Source organism: Ranitomeya imitator, chromosome 6, assembly GCF_032444005.1.
Source record: "Ranitomeya imitator isolate aRanImi1 chromosome 6, aRanImi1.pri, whole genome shotgun sequence".
Lineage (NCBI taxonomy): Eukaryota > Metazoa > Chordata > Amphibia > Anura > Dendrobatidae > Ranitomeya > Ranitomeya imitator.
In genome coordinates, this window is record NC_091287.1 from 401,913,689 (window position 1) to 401,929,185 (window position 15,497).

Consider the following 15,497-nt stretch of genomic DNA (forward strand, 5'->3'; position numbering starts at 1 on the left):
TGTCACCGTATTGCGCAAAAAATACGCCAATGAAAGTCTATGGGGGCCAGAAAAATACGGATTACACACGGACCAACAGTGTGACTTGCGAGAAATACGCAGCGGTGTTCTATAGAAAAGCCGGCAATTCAGTGCGGTGTACAGTAAAATCACACTGACAGGTTAGAATAGAATAGCTAAGATAAATGTCTACACGTAGTATAGGAGTATATATATATATATATATATATATATATATACCGTATTTTCCGCTTTGTAAGACGCACTTTATTTCCCCCAAATTTGGGGGGGAAATGTGGGTGCGTCTAACAAAGCGGATATACCGCTTACCATTACAGGCTGGGAGGAGGGGGTGTCCGCCGCCGCTACCGCCTGCCGCCGCTGTCGTCCGCCGCCACTGCCGGGGTTGTCCGCTGCTGCCCCGGGTGATGCTGAAGGCTCCGGTGCTGCGGGGGGCTCTGGCGACATTTTGTGAAAGACCAGAGCCCCCCGGCAGTTCTTCCATGCGTTCCAGTATGACTAATTCCGGGAAAATGGCCGCCGGAATCTCGGGAGATGAGATTTCAGCGCTGAGATCTCATCTCTCGAGATTCCGGCGGCCATTTTCCCGGAATTAGTCATACTGGAACGCATGGAAGAACTGCCGGGGGGCTCTGGTCTTTCACAAAATGTCGCCAGAGCCCCCCGCAGCACCGGAGACAGCCCTACAGCACAGGAGCCCCCTGCAGACCCCTCATCCCAGCCTGCAGCAAAGGAGCCCCCTGCAGACCCCTCATCCCAGGCTGCGTAACAGGAGCCCCCCTGCAGCACAGGAGCCCCCTGCAGACCCCCTCATCCCAGCCTGCAGCAATGCTCCACTCCTGCCTCCGGCAACGAGCCTGGGACCCTGATCCACCACAACCACAACCCCTGGTAAGTAATAAGACGCATGGATTATAAGACGCCCCACCAATTTATTAAAAAATAGTTTTTTCCTATTTTTCTCCTCAAAATTTGGGGTGCGTCTTATAATCCGGAGCGTCTTACAAAGCGAAAAATACGGTATATATATGTCAGTGAGACACATATATGTACAGTTAAGTCCATATATATTTGGACAGAGACAACATTTTCCTAATTTTAGTTATAGACATTACCACAATGAATTTTAAACAAAACAATTCAGATGCAGTTGAAGTTCAGACTTTCAGCTTTCATTTGAGGGTGTCCACATTAAAATTGGATGAAGGGTTTAGGAGTTTCTGCTCCTTAACATGTGCCACCCTGTTTTTAAAGCGACCAAAAGTAATTGGACAATTGACTCCAAGGCTATTTCATTGACAGGTGTGGGCAATCCCTTCCTTATGTCATTCTCAATAAAGCAGACAAAAGGCCTGGAGTTGATTTGAGGCGTGGTGCTTGCATTTGGAAGGTTTTGCTGTGAAGTTAACATGCGGTCAAAGGAGCTCTCCATGCAGGTGAAACAAGCCATCCTTAAGCTGCGAGAACAGAAAAAACCCATCCGAGAAATTGCTACAATATTAGGAGTGGTAAAATCTACAGTTTGGTACATCCTGAAAAAGAAAGAAAGCACTGGTGAACTCATCAATGCAAAAAGACCTGGGTGCCCACGGAAGACATCAGTGGTGGATGATCGCAAAATAATCTCCATAGTGAAGAGAAACCCCTTCACAACAGCCAATCAAGCGAACAACACTCTCCAGGAGGTAGGAATATCAATATCCAAATCTACCATAAAGAAAAGACTTCATGAAAGTAAATACAGAGGGTTCACTGCACGGTGCAGGCCACTCATAAGCATCAAGAATAAAAAGGCTAGACTGGACTTTGCTAAAAAACATCTAAAAAAGCCAGCACAGTTCTGGAAGAACATTCTTTGGACAGATGAAACCAAGATCAGCCTCTACCAGAATGATGGAAAGAGAAAAGTATGGCGAAGGCGTGGTACAGCTCATGATCCAAAGCATACCACATCATCTGTAAAACACGGCGGAGGCAGTGTGATGGCTTGGGCATGCATGGCTGCCAGTGGCACTGGGTCACTAGTGTTTATTGATGATGTGACACAGGACAGAAGCAGCCGACTGAATTCTGAGGTATTCAGATCCATACTGTGTGCTCAGATCCAGCCAAATGCAGCCAAACTGATTGGTCGTCATTTCATACTACAGATGGACAATGGCCCAAAACATAAAGCCAAAGCAACCCAGGAGTTTATTAAAGCAAAGAAGTGGAATATTCTTGAATCAGTCACCTGATGTCAACCCAATTGAGCATGCACTAAACTTCAGACAGAAAGGCCCACAAACAAACAGCAACTGAAAACCACCGCAGTGAAGGCCTGGTAGAGCATCAAAAAAGGAGGAAACACAGCGTCTGGTGATGTCCATGAGTTCAAGACTTCAGGCAGTCATTGCCAACAGAGGGTTTTCAACCAAGTACTAGAAATGAACATTTTATTTAAAATTATTTAATCTGTCCAATTACCTTTGGTCCCTTTAAAAACAGGGTAGCACATGTTAAGGAGCTGAAACTCCTAAACCCTTCCTCCAATTTTAATGTGGATACCCTCAAATGAAAGCTGAAAGTCTGAACTTCAACTGCATCTGAATTTGTTTGTTTAAAATTCATTTTGGTAATGTCTATAACCAAAATTAGAAAAATGTTGTCTCTGTCCAAATATATATGGACCTAACTGTATATATATTAATATTTCATAAAGCGCTAGATAGCTTAACCCCTTAATCCCATAAGACGTACTATCCCGTCCAGGTGACCTGGGACTTAATTCCCAGGGACGGGATAGTACGTCATATGCGATCGGCCGCGCTTACGGGGGGAGCGCGGCCGATCGCGGCCGGGTGTCAGCTGACTATCGCAGCTGACATCCGGCACTATGTGCCAGGAGCGGTCACGGACCGCTCCCAGCACATTAACCCCCGGCACACCGTGATCAAAGATGATCGCGATGTGCCAGCGGTGCAGGGAAGCATCGCGCAGGGAGGGGGCTCCCTGCGTGCTTCCCTGAGACGATCGGTACACGGTGATGTACTCACCGTGTACCGAGCGTCTTCTCCCTGCAGTCCCCGGATCCAAAATGGCCGCCGGGCTGCATCCAGGTCCTGCAGGGAGCACTTTCGGGTCAGGATCAGGCTGCGGCTGCAGCTCTAATCCTGCCCGGCTGTATGTCAGATCACCGATCTGATAGAGTGCTGTGCAAACTGTCAGATCGGTGATCTGTGATGTCCCCCCCTGGGACGAAGTGAAAAAGTAGGAAAAAAAATTTCCACACGTGTAAAAAAAAAAATAAAAAAAAATTCCTAAATAAAGAAGAAAAAAAAAATATTATTCCCATAAATACATTTCTTTATCTAAAAAAAAAACAATAAAAGTACACATATTTAGTATCGCCGCGTCCGTAACGACCCGACCTATAAAACTGGCCCACTAGTTAACCCCTTCAGTGAACACCGTAAGAAAAAAAAAAAATAACGAGCCAAAAAAACAACGCTTTATTATCATAACGCTGAACAAAAAGTGGAATAACACGCGATCAAAAAGACAGATATAAATAACCATGGTACCGCTGAAAGCGTCATCTTGTCCCGCAAAAAATGAGCCACCATATAGCATCATAACCAAAAAAATAAAAAAGTTATAGTCCTCAGAATAAAGTGATGCCAAAATAATTATTTTTTCTATAAAATAGCTTTTATCGTATAAAAGCGCCAAAACATAAAAAAAATGATATAAATGAGGTATCGCTGTAATCGTACTGACCAGAAGAATAAAACTGCTTTATCAATTTTACCAAACGCGGAACGGTATAAACGCCTCCCCCAAAAGAAATTCATGAATAGCTGGTTTTTGGTCATTCTGCCTCACAAAAAATCGGAATAAAAAGCGATCAAAAACTGTCACGTGTCCGAAAATGTAACCGATAAAAACGTCAACTCGTCCCGCAAAAAACAAGACCTCACATGACTCTGTGGACCAAAATATGGAAAAATTATAGGTCTCAAAATGTGGAGACGCAAAAACTTTTTTGCTATAAAAAGCGTCTTTTAGTGTGTGACAGCTGCCAATCATAAAAATCCGATATAAAAAACGCTATAAAAGTAAATCAAACCCCCCTTCATCACCCCCTTAGTTAGGCTAGGTTCACATTGCGTTAATGGGTTAACGCTAACGGACAGCGTTGCACGGCGAAAATGTCACAATTAACGCCGTGCAACGGGTCCGTTAGCACACCCATTGACAGCAATGTGATTTTCGGGTGTAGCGCATCGCTAGAGCGTGCCATTTTTGGCTCGCGTTAGCAAGGTGCCGTTCTTTTGTGGCGCGCCTCGGACGCTGCTTGCAGCGTCCACGGCGCGCCCGAGGTCCGATCCCCGATCTTCCAGAGCGGGGACGTTAATGCGACCACTAAACACGACACCTAAAAAGACATTGCATTAGCGCAATCCGCTAGCGCTAAACGGATTTCCCTAACGCAATGTGAACCTAGCCTTAGGGAAAAATAATAAAATTTAAAAAAATGTATTTATTTCCATTTTCCCATTCGGGTTAGGGCTAGGGTTAGGGCTAGGGTTAGGGTTAGGGTTTGGATTACATTTACGGTTGGGATTAGGGTTGGGATTAGAATTAGGGGTGTGTCAGGGTTAGGTGTGTGGTTAGGGTTACAGTTGGGATGAGGGTTAGGGGTGTGTCTGGGTTAGAGGTGTGGTTAGGGTTACAGTTGGGATTAGGGTTAGGGGTGCGTTTGGATTAGGGTTTCATTTATAATTGGGGGGTTTCCTCTGTTTAGGCACATCAGGGGCTCTCCAAACGCGACATGGCGTCCGATCTCAATTCCAGCCAATTCTGCATTGAAAAAGTAAAACAGTGCTCCTTCACTTCCGAGCTCCTCCGTGCGCCCAAACAGGGGTTTACCCCAACATATGGGGTATCATCGTACTCGAGACAAATTGGACAACAACTTTTTGGGTACAAGTTCTCTTGTTATCCTTGGGAAAATAAAAATTTGGGGGGCTAAAAATCATTTTTGTGGGAAAAAAAGGATTTTTTATTTTCACGGCTCTGCTTTGTAAACTGTAGTGAAACACTTGGGGGTTCAAAGTTTTCACAACACATCTATATAAGTTCAGTGGGAGGTCTAGTTTCCAATATGAGGTCACTTGTGGGGGGTATGTACTGTTTGGGTACATCAGGGGCTCTGCAAATGCAACGTGACGCCTGCAGACCAATCCATCTAAGTCTGCATTCCAAATGGCGCTCCTACCCTTCCGAGCTCTGCCATGCGCCCAAACAGTGGTTCCCCCCCACATATGGGGTATCAGCGTACTCAGGACAAATTGGACAACAACTTTTGGGGTCCAATTTATTCTGTTACCCTTGTAAAAATACAAAGCTGGGGGGTAAAAAATCATTTTTGTGAAAAAAAAAAGAATTTTTATTTTCACGGCTCTGCGTTATAAACTGTAGTGAAACACTTAGGGGTTCAAAGTTCTCACAACACATCTAGATAAGTTCCTTGGGAGGTCTAGTTTCTAATATGGGGTCACTTGTGGGGGGTTTGTACTGTTTGGGTACATCAGGGGCTCTGCAAATGCAACGTGACTCCTGCAGACCAATCCATCTAAGTCTGCATTCCAAATGGTGCTCCTTCCCTTCCGAGCTCTGCCATGCGCCCAAACAGTGGTTCCCCCCACATATTGGGTATCAGCGTACTCAGGACAAATTGGACAACAACTTTTGGGGTCCAATTTATTCTGTTACCCTTGTGAAAATACAAAACTGGGGGTTAAAAAATAATTTTTGCGAAAAAAAATAAAAAATTATTTTAACGGCTCTGCGTTATAAACTGTAGTGAAACACTTGGAGGTTCAAAGCTCTCAAAACACATCTAGATAAGTTCCTTAGGGGGTCTAGTTTCCAAAATGGTGTCACTTGTGGGGGGTTTTAATGTTTAGGCACATCAGGGGCTCTCCAAACCAACATGGCGTCCCATCTTAATTCCAGTCAATTTTGCATTGAAAAGTCAAATGGCGCTCCTTCCCTTCCGAGCTCTGCTATGCGCCCAAAAAGTGGTTTACTACCACATATGGGGTATCGTCGCACTCAGGACAAATTGCACAACAACTTTTGTGGTCTAATTTCTTCTCTTACCCTTGGGAAAATAAAAAATTGGTGGCGAAAAGATCATTTTTGTGAAAAAATATGATTTTTTATTTTTACGGCTCTGCATTATAAACTTCTGTGAAGCACTTGTTGGGTCAAAGTGCTCACCACACCTCTAGATAAGTTCCTTAAGGCGTCTACTTTCCAAAATGGTGTCACTTGTGGGGATTTCAATGTTTAGGCACATCAGGGGCTCTCCAAACGCAACATGGCATCTCATCTCAATTCCAGTCAATTTTGCATTGAAAAGTAAAATGGCGCTCCTTCCCTTCCGAGCTCTGCCATACGCCCAAACAATGGTTTACACCCATATATGGGGTATCAGCATACTCAGGACAAATTGGACAACAATTCTTGAGGTCCAATTTCTTCTTTTACTCTTGGGAAAATAAAAAATTGGGGGCGAAAAGATCATTTTTGTGAAAAAATATGATTTTTTATTTTTACGGCTCTGCATTATAAACTTCTGTGAAGCAATTGGTGGGTCAAAGTGGTCACCACACATCTAGATAAGTTCCTTAGGGTGTCTACTTTCCAAAATGGTGTCACTTGTGGGGGGTTTCAATGTTTAGGCACATGAGGGGCTCTCCAAACGCAACATGGCGTCCCATCTCAATTCCTGTCAATTTTGCATTGAAAAGTCAAATGGCGCTCCTTTCCTTCCGAGCTCTGCCATGCGCCCAAACAGTGGTTTACCCCCGTATATGGGGTATCAGCGTACTCAGTACAGATTGTACAACAACGTTTGGCATCCATTTTATCCTGTTACCCTTGGTAAAATAAAACAAATTGGAGCTGAAATAAATTTTGTGTGAAAAAAAGTTAAATATTCATTTTTATTTAAACATTCCAAAAATTCCTGTGAAACCCCTGAAGGGTTAATAAACTTCTTGAATGTGGTTTTGAGAACCTTGAGGGGTGCAGTTTTTAGAATGGTGTCACACTTGGGTATTTTCTATCATATAGACCCCTCAAAATGACTTCAAATGAGATGTGGTCCCAAAAAAAAAAATGGTGTTGTAAAAATGAGAAATTGCTGGTCAACTTTTAACCCTTATAACTCCCTAACAAAAAAAAATTTTGGTTCCAAAATTGTGCTGATGTAAAGTAGACATGTGGGAAATGTTACTTATTAAGTATTTTGCGTGACATATCTCTGTGATTTAAGGGCATAAAAATTTAAAGTTGGAAAATTGCGAAATTTTCTAAATTTTCGCCAAATTTCCGTTTTTTTCACAAATAAACGCAAGTTATATCGAATAAATGTTACCACTAAAATGAAGTACAATATGTCACGAGAAAACAATGTCAGAATCGCAAAGATCCGTTGAAGCGTTCCAGAGTTATAACCTCATAAAGGGACAGTGGTCAGAATTGTAAAAATTGGCCCGGTCATTAACGTGCAAACCACCCTCGGGGCTTAAGGGGTTAAAAGCCAGTAATTCAATTGCCGGCTTTTGCTATCTCCTTCCCAAACCCGACATGATATGAGACATGGTTTACATACAGTAAAATAGCCTGGAGAGAGTCCATAGTTATTGCCCCCCCCCCGGCTAAAAACATCTGCCCCCAGCCACCCCAGAAAAGGCACATCTGGAAGATGCGCCTATTCTGGCACTTGGCCACTCTCTTCCCACTCCCCTGTAGCTGTGGGATATGGGGTAATGAAGGGTTAATGTCACCTTGCTATTGTAAGGTGACATTAAGCCAGATTAATAATGGAGAGGCCTCATATGAACTCGAGCTTGGGAACTTTTCAGAATATTTTCCCAGGCTCAAGTTCATCTGAGGACAACCAGCAGAGGGAGCATCACCGCAACTGAAGGTAACTACAGGTCATTGACCTACATTCCATTCATTCCCCGGGGTTTTACAGGCAGGAGCACAGCTGCAATGGCAGAGCTTCTGCTTGTAAAATTAGTTAACCCCTTCAGATGGATTTACATCGTGGGACGTGACAGAACGACGGAAGGTATGGGATATTGTTTTTTTTTATTTTACCTTTTTTACAGAACGAGGGTCTTCAGGTGGATTACCAGTATAATAAAATATTACAAAAACCTGTGTATTTATTTCATTAAAATACTTTGTAATAATGTGTGTGTGTGTTTTTTAACCATTTCATACTATTGGATTAATAATGGATAGGTGTCATAATTGACTCCTCTCCATTATTAATCTGGCTTAATGTCACCTTACAATAGCAAAGTGACATTAACCCTTCATTACCCCATATCCCACCTCTACACGGGAGTGGGAAGAGAGTGGCCAAGTGCCAGAATAGGTGCGACTTCCTGATGTGCCTTTTCTGGGGTGGCTGGGGGCAGATGATTTTAGCCAGGGGGGGGCCAATAACCATGGACCCTCTCCAGGCTATTAATATCTGCCCTCAGTCACTGGCTTTACCATTCTGGCGGAGAAAATTGCGCTGGAGCCCACGCCAATTTTTTCCGCGATTTAACCCTTTAAATTAATAGCTAGAGCACCCAAATTTTGCACATACACACTACTAACATTAGTAGTGTGGAATATGCAAAAAAAAGGGATATGAGATGGTTTACTGTATGTAAACCATGTGTCATATCATGTCTGGTTTGAGAAGGAGATAGGAAAAGCCGGCAATTGAATTACTGGCTTTTAAGCTATCTAGCGCTGTATGATATATTAATATATATATATATATATATATATATGTGTTTCACTGACATATATATATATATATATATATATATATATATAGACAGTATATATGTTTTTACGATTTTGGATGGATGGATCCATTGTGTGTCCGTATGTCGGTTTTGCAAGCCTGCAAAAAATCTCGCAGTACGGATGCCATACGGATTACATACGGAGGATACCATGCGCAAAATACGCTGCCACACCCTGCCTACGGATGACATACGGATCACTATTTTGGGGACTTTTCTGCGTATTACGGCCGTAAATAACGGACCATATTTTTATACGCTGAGTGTGAGGCCGGCCTTATAGTTGTTTATTATTTCCTATTTTTTACAGGTGACATGGGCCTCAATGCAGTAGTCGTAAAGGTGAGTATAACTGTGCTTTTTTATTTTTATTTCAAATAAAGGTGTTAGTTTCTTTCTTTCAATTAAAGGATTTTATTCTGGTTGTGTCTTTTTTACAATCTTATTATGGAGTTAGTAATGGGGGTGTCATATAGATGCCTCTCCTGACTAACACCTGGGCTTGATGTCAGCTGCCAATACAAAGCAGCCATCAACCCCACAACTATTACCCCACTTGCCACCACACCAGGGCAAGTGGGTCAAGCAAGGTTAAGCCCCAGATTTGGCATATCTTATTGATGCGCTATTTCTAAGGCTGCTGATAGCTGATATATTTAGTCTGTGAGGGGACCAATATTCATGGCCCTTTCTTAGGCTATTAATATCAGTTTTCACAGCTACCTGCATAGCCTTTCATGGTTATTGAGTATAGGAGGACCCCACGTCATTTTTTGGGGGACACTCCCCTATAATAACCAGTAAAGGCTAAGCAAACAGCTGTGAGTTGATATTAATAGCCTGTGAACCTTTACAGCTGTTGGCTCCTTTCCAGAATATTAACATCAGCCCTGAGCAGTCAGTTTTCCCTCTGCTGCTTATGAAAATTATGGGGGACTACCGTGAGAAACTTCACCGGAGTTCATAGCTGATTAACCCCTGTGATCTCACTTAGGGCACTGCTCTCTGCGTGAGAAAGTTCTCATGGCAGCTTAGCGCTAGACAATGAAGGAATGATTACACTCTTGTCTTAGTGTGAGCCAACTGGCAGAGAGAGTGGTTACTGATGTGACTGCTCTTCAAGTCATTGTAGGATAGTATGAATTATCTTCACGTCGGACAGGTGAGGGATATGTTTGCTTGTTATTTGTCCCCCAAGACATGGGCCTTGGTGGATTAGGCGTAAAGTTGAGTATTACGGTTGTTTGTTATTTTCTGTCTTTTAGAGGTGACATGAGCTTCATTGAATTAGGCATTGAGGTGAGTATAACTGTGCTTTTTCATTTTTTTTCAGGTAAACGAGTCTGTGTCATTATTTAAATAAAAGTATCTTATTCTGGCTGTATCATTTTTACAATCTAAATATGGGGTTAGTCTCCATTACTAACCTGTGGGCTTGATGTCAGCGGCCTTAAAACAGCTGACATCAACCCCGCAACCATTACCCCACTTGCCACTGCACCAGGGCAAGTAGGAAGAGCCTGTCAAAATGACAAAATTGATGCATCTAATAGATGCGCCTTTTCTTGGAGCCTGAGGTCTGCTGTTTTAAGGTTACAGGGCCAAAATCTTAGAATACTTAGAATACCAGCCCCCAACTGTTTGCTTTAGCTGTCTGGTTGTCAAAAATGAGAGGGGACCCACTCTGTTTTTTTTTAAATTATGTATTTAAATAATTAAAAATCACTGTTCTTGATAACCAGCCATGATAAAGCTGACAGCTGAGAGCTGCAGCCCGCAGATGTCAGTTTTGCCTTCGCTAGTTATCAAAAAGAGAAGAGACCCCGCGTAATTCTTTTTACATTTATTTCTTTATAGCACAGAGGCACTGGCAGCAGGCTGATGAGAGGCATAGGCTTAGGAGAATAGTACTATCTCATCAGACCGGCGGTAACCTTTTTACTGCCTGTCACAGCTGCTGGCTCAAGCTGTCATCTGACAGCGTGGTAATCACAGCTCTCTGACTGGAGGTAATGATCTTTCTGCCAATCAGAGCTGCCGGTGTTTCTCACACTGTCATGCAGATGACAGAGTGGGAAATACCCGATATTCGGATTGCTGAACCTGAACAATAACACGGACTTTATGGAGAAGAACTTTATTATTTAGGTTCGCCCATCTCTACTCATGATCCTCCTCTAAATCCATATCAACAGTGTCCCGAGGACTCGGCATCCCTTCAAACGTTTTAAGCAGAGAGGAATTAAAGGAATTATTGATCCTCCATGCCACCGGGAGCTGGAGTTTGACCACCACAGGATTAAGGACTTCAATGACCTTATATGGAACAACAAACTTGGGAGCAAATTTTCTAGATGATACTTTGAGACGTAAATTTTTTGAGGATAACTACACAAATTCTCTCACCCCCAAAATAGGAGCCCTCCTATGTCTACTGTTAGCAGTTCACTCGACCCTGTCACAAGTTACCAGAAGACCATTTCAATCTCCTTACCTTAATAAAGCTTTAAGAATATTTCTCCTCCTCTGGTACACAGGACTGAAACTCTGAAAAATTCCACAAAACAGGATGAAAACCTTCACAACAAAAAAAGTGCCAAAATCCGTAGAGGTGCGAATATTAGGAGCACACTCAGCAAGAGGTAGAAATTCAACCCAATCCTCCTGATTAGATGAAGCAAAACATTTTTAGTACTGTTCAACCTCTAGATTCATTATCTCTGTCTGATATAACCACAAGAGTTCTCGGTCTCCAACATCATAGTTAGACTCAGCTTGTAAAAATTTCAGAAAACAAAGCACAAGGATGAAGGTAACTATTTCTCAATTGCGAGAGATTGGCACCCATCCCCACAGAAGAGGTGCCTACCTTCACCATAAAAGGCAAGTCAACCTCGGGTTGTCTGAGGACTAGAGATGAATGAACCCGAACAGTAAAGTTCGGCATTCGTACCAAACACCTACTGTTTGGGCACAAGGAATTCCATGTTACTGTTCGGGTATGGCCCCCCGAATGTCGGGTGTTTGTCGCGCTATCATTCAAGAAATACTTTTTTTAATACTTGAAGCATTGAATCATAACATGACCAGAATGACCACAGTGCAAACATTGGGACCTCAGCAAGCATCAATTTGCATAGATTGCACAGCCTTAATTTATCAAAAAACAGGAATAGAATTGCAGCACTCACCCATATCCTTTGAATTAAAAGTCCTTTATTGCACACAGAGAGACATCATTCCTTGCGGTGAGCAGGTAAAAACAGGGGTTGAAGCAGGAGTCAAGAGAAACAAAGGACTATGTCCGTTTCGCATCTTAACTGACACTTCTACAGGTCCACATTTACTCCACAGCCTTAAATGTGTCTTTATCCCTCAGACGTCTGTCTAATCGAATAGCCAGTGACATTGTCACCTCCAGTAACCTCGAAGAAGGGCTGTAAACCATAATTTCTCTTATCTGACTAGAAAATACTTGACAAAATAGGCTGCGGAGAGCCGGGTCATTCCAAGATGTCTCCATTGCTCAACGTCTGAATTGAGAGCCGAAATCTTTCACTTTATGGTCACCCTGAACCAGTCTGTAAATCATGGACTCCACGACCCTATCGGGATCGTCATAAATGAGTCCAAGTGCAATGAAAATAAAATTTCTTGGCAAAAAAATTCCCAAGCCTGAGGAATAATACCCACTAGTTTCCTTCGGAGGATACAAGTCAAAGTCGAAAATACAGCTTACACAGTGAAAGAAAAATTAAAAACTTACGTCAGTCCCTGTCAAAGCAATCAGGCAATTTTACCATTGGTTCACGAAGAAGCTTTGAACAACTGAACCCCCAGCAATGATTGAGTATGTCAGTTGATGTTATTGTTTGATGGCCACCACCTTCAAGGATAAGGGCTGTAGCTGCATGGCCAAGGGGTTCATAATGTCCATGAAAACCTATCAGCACACACTAAAATGTAATGTGCTTGTGTTATGCTCACGTGGTAGTAAACATGGGGATAAAGGATCTAACTATGAAAAAGTTGCACAAACCTCAACCGGTTTCTGTACAGACTATAGCATCCAGTAATGCAGGCTCTAGTGGCTTCAGCGTGACCTGGATAAACCCTGAAGATAATTATGATAAAAATAAGAGAAGACAACTCGGACCTGGCTCCCTAATAAGCCGTTAAGTGTATCACGTACCTCCTAAGTAATCGTGGGAGAGTTCAGCATATAAAAGAAACCCCAGCAGTACACTTATCTGACTGGCCTAGATACTCAGAAGTAGGACTAGAACTCTAAGCAGAATCTACTAAAGACTGTCACCAGCAGAGAAGACCAGCAAGGGGAAGGTTTAGATAGTAGCACCTGTAATGTGATAGGACAGGCTAAATAACTAATGAAAAACACCTGCTGTCCGAAAAGAATAGACAAAGGTAAAAGGAAATGAGCACCCAGACAGTGACAGAATCTGCTGTGGTTCACTGGACAGAATCACTGACAGAAGAGCACACTACCACTGGATCGAATCCCAAGGCATGACATATACATCACATAGCATATAATGAGACTACAGTATATACGATACATAGTAAATGCTAAGATTGCTGCGTGTACATTACATAGGATACATAGAAACTGCTGTAAATATATCGCATGAGATACACTTAGACTGCTGTATATACATTACATAGGATACACAAAGACTGCTGTATATACCACATCAGATACACCGAGACTGCTGCAAATATATTACATAGGATGCACTGAGAAAGCACGGTGACTGCTGCATTGAGACAGTGCAATTACTACATAGGAGGCAGGAGTGAGACAAGAGCAAAGCATACACTGACTTTGCCCCCTGACACTGTAAAACATCAGAATGCAGCAGCGTCAGTAGTGAATGTTGCACGCACTCAAAAATTAAAGACCAAGTGGATGAAAAAAAGTGTCTGCAGCCCACCATGAATCTGCCCAAGGGCCGGAGGTGCCCCACCTATGGTTTAAACAGTTGTTCTTCACTTGTATGTTCAGCAGCACACTTCTGTACTGACTCTTCACTTCTTAGCTGCCTTTGGGGTGGGAGGCAGAAACTCCTCTTTTAGTGAAAATTCTGGTTCAGTAGCTTTGTCATTCTAGCTCAACTTATCCAGCTATGTGACTGTTATCATTGTATTTTCACATATAGATAACATGGCTATTGAACAAGTACAAGGCTGGGGAGAAAGAGAACAGTGATTTTGGGAGCAGCAACACGTGGTGGCTGGGGATTGTGATTTTTCAGCACTGATAACAGGTGAAGAGCTAACTTTGGGTTAGGAGAGAGGTGGGTAGCTAACGTTTATACAGAAATCAATGCGCTTGAGGAAGGTGGCTGGTATCTAAGGAATTATGTCCTCATTCTAGAATGTGCTTTTTACGCCACTTTTCTGGCCATAATAGTTTATTGTATAAAGTTACCTGAAATGACAGGTACTAATAATGAGGGATTATGCCCAAATTAAAAGGCTTTTACACTTTTTTTTTAAATCAAAAACTGTGTTTATGAAGTACCCTGTGTTATATAACCCCTTAATGACCGCCAATACGTCTTTTAACTGACCTGAGATATAAGAGAATAGCATCCCCATACAGGTGACAATCCAGCAGCTGTCGGCTGTCCATTATAGCTGACAACTTGCTGCATCAGCCACAATCAGTGTTTGCACCATCCAAATCTGTTTAACCCCTTAGATGCTGCTGTCAATAGTGACTACATCATTATAAATGGTTAACAGAGTGTGGGGGCTTCCTCTTTATCCCAATTGGTGCCCTCACATCATGATTGTGTGGTCCTGATGTTTGCGGTGGCAATTCACGACCAAATAGCGGCCTTGGAGTCTGACGGCTGTTGTAACGTGTTCAGAAGTTAGAGGCATTTAGGTGGTAAAAATGAACATTTTCATTTCTGTCACGTCACTTTGCATTAATTCCTGAAAAGCACCTGAAGGGTTAATAAACTACCTGACAGCAGTTTTCAATATGTCAGGGGGTGCTGTTTTTAAAATGGTATCACTTTTGGGGGTTTCCCAATATATGGGTCCACCAAAGGCACTTTAAAAATGGATAGGTCCCTAAAAACATAAATTTTGTAAATTTCCATGAAAAAATGAAAAATTACTGCTACATTTTTAAACCTCCTAAAATGCTAACAAAATAAAATAACATTTTACAAATGGTGCTGATGTAAAGCCGACATGTGGGAAATGTTATTTATTAATGTTTTGCTGTGGTATGACTATCTGGATTAAAGGGATAATCACCCAAAGTTTGAAAATTGCAAATTTTTTAACATTTTTCTAAAATTTCTGATATTTTTTATAAATAAACACAAAACATATCGACCTAAATTTACCATTATCATAAAATATAATGTGTCACGAAAAAAGAATCTCAAAATCACTGGGATTTGTTGAAGTATTCCAGAGTTATTACCACATAAATTGACACTGGTCAGATTTCAAAAATTTGGCTCCGTCACTAAGGGGTTAAATGCAATTTTGCTTTTATTTATTTACTTACAGCATTTTGTCTCTGTCTTAGGTTTTGTCTCTGTCTTAGGTTTTGTCTCTTTAATT

The 15,497-nt window shown here is 42.2% G+C and overlaps 1 protein-coding gene across 7 annotated transcripts in view; it reads left to right on the forward strand.

Annotated features, from left to right (window-relative positions):
* Positions 1 to 15,497, forward strand: part of LOC138642761 (uncharacterized) — a 272,058-nt gene that overhangs the window by 21,787 nt on the left and 234,774 nt on the right. For 2 of the 7 annotated variants that reach the window (XR_011314098.1, XM_069731219.1), the window contains exon 1: positions 14,063 to 14,176. The exons of the other annotated variants lie outside the window; for them this stretch is intronic. The gene's annotated coding sequence lies outside the window, so the exon portion shown is untranslated. Of the gene's footprint in view, positions 1 to 14,062; positions 14,177 to 15,497 lie in introns of those variants that run through there. 7 annotated transcript variants of the gene reach the window in all.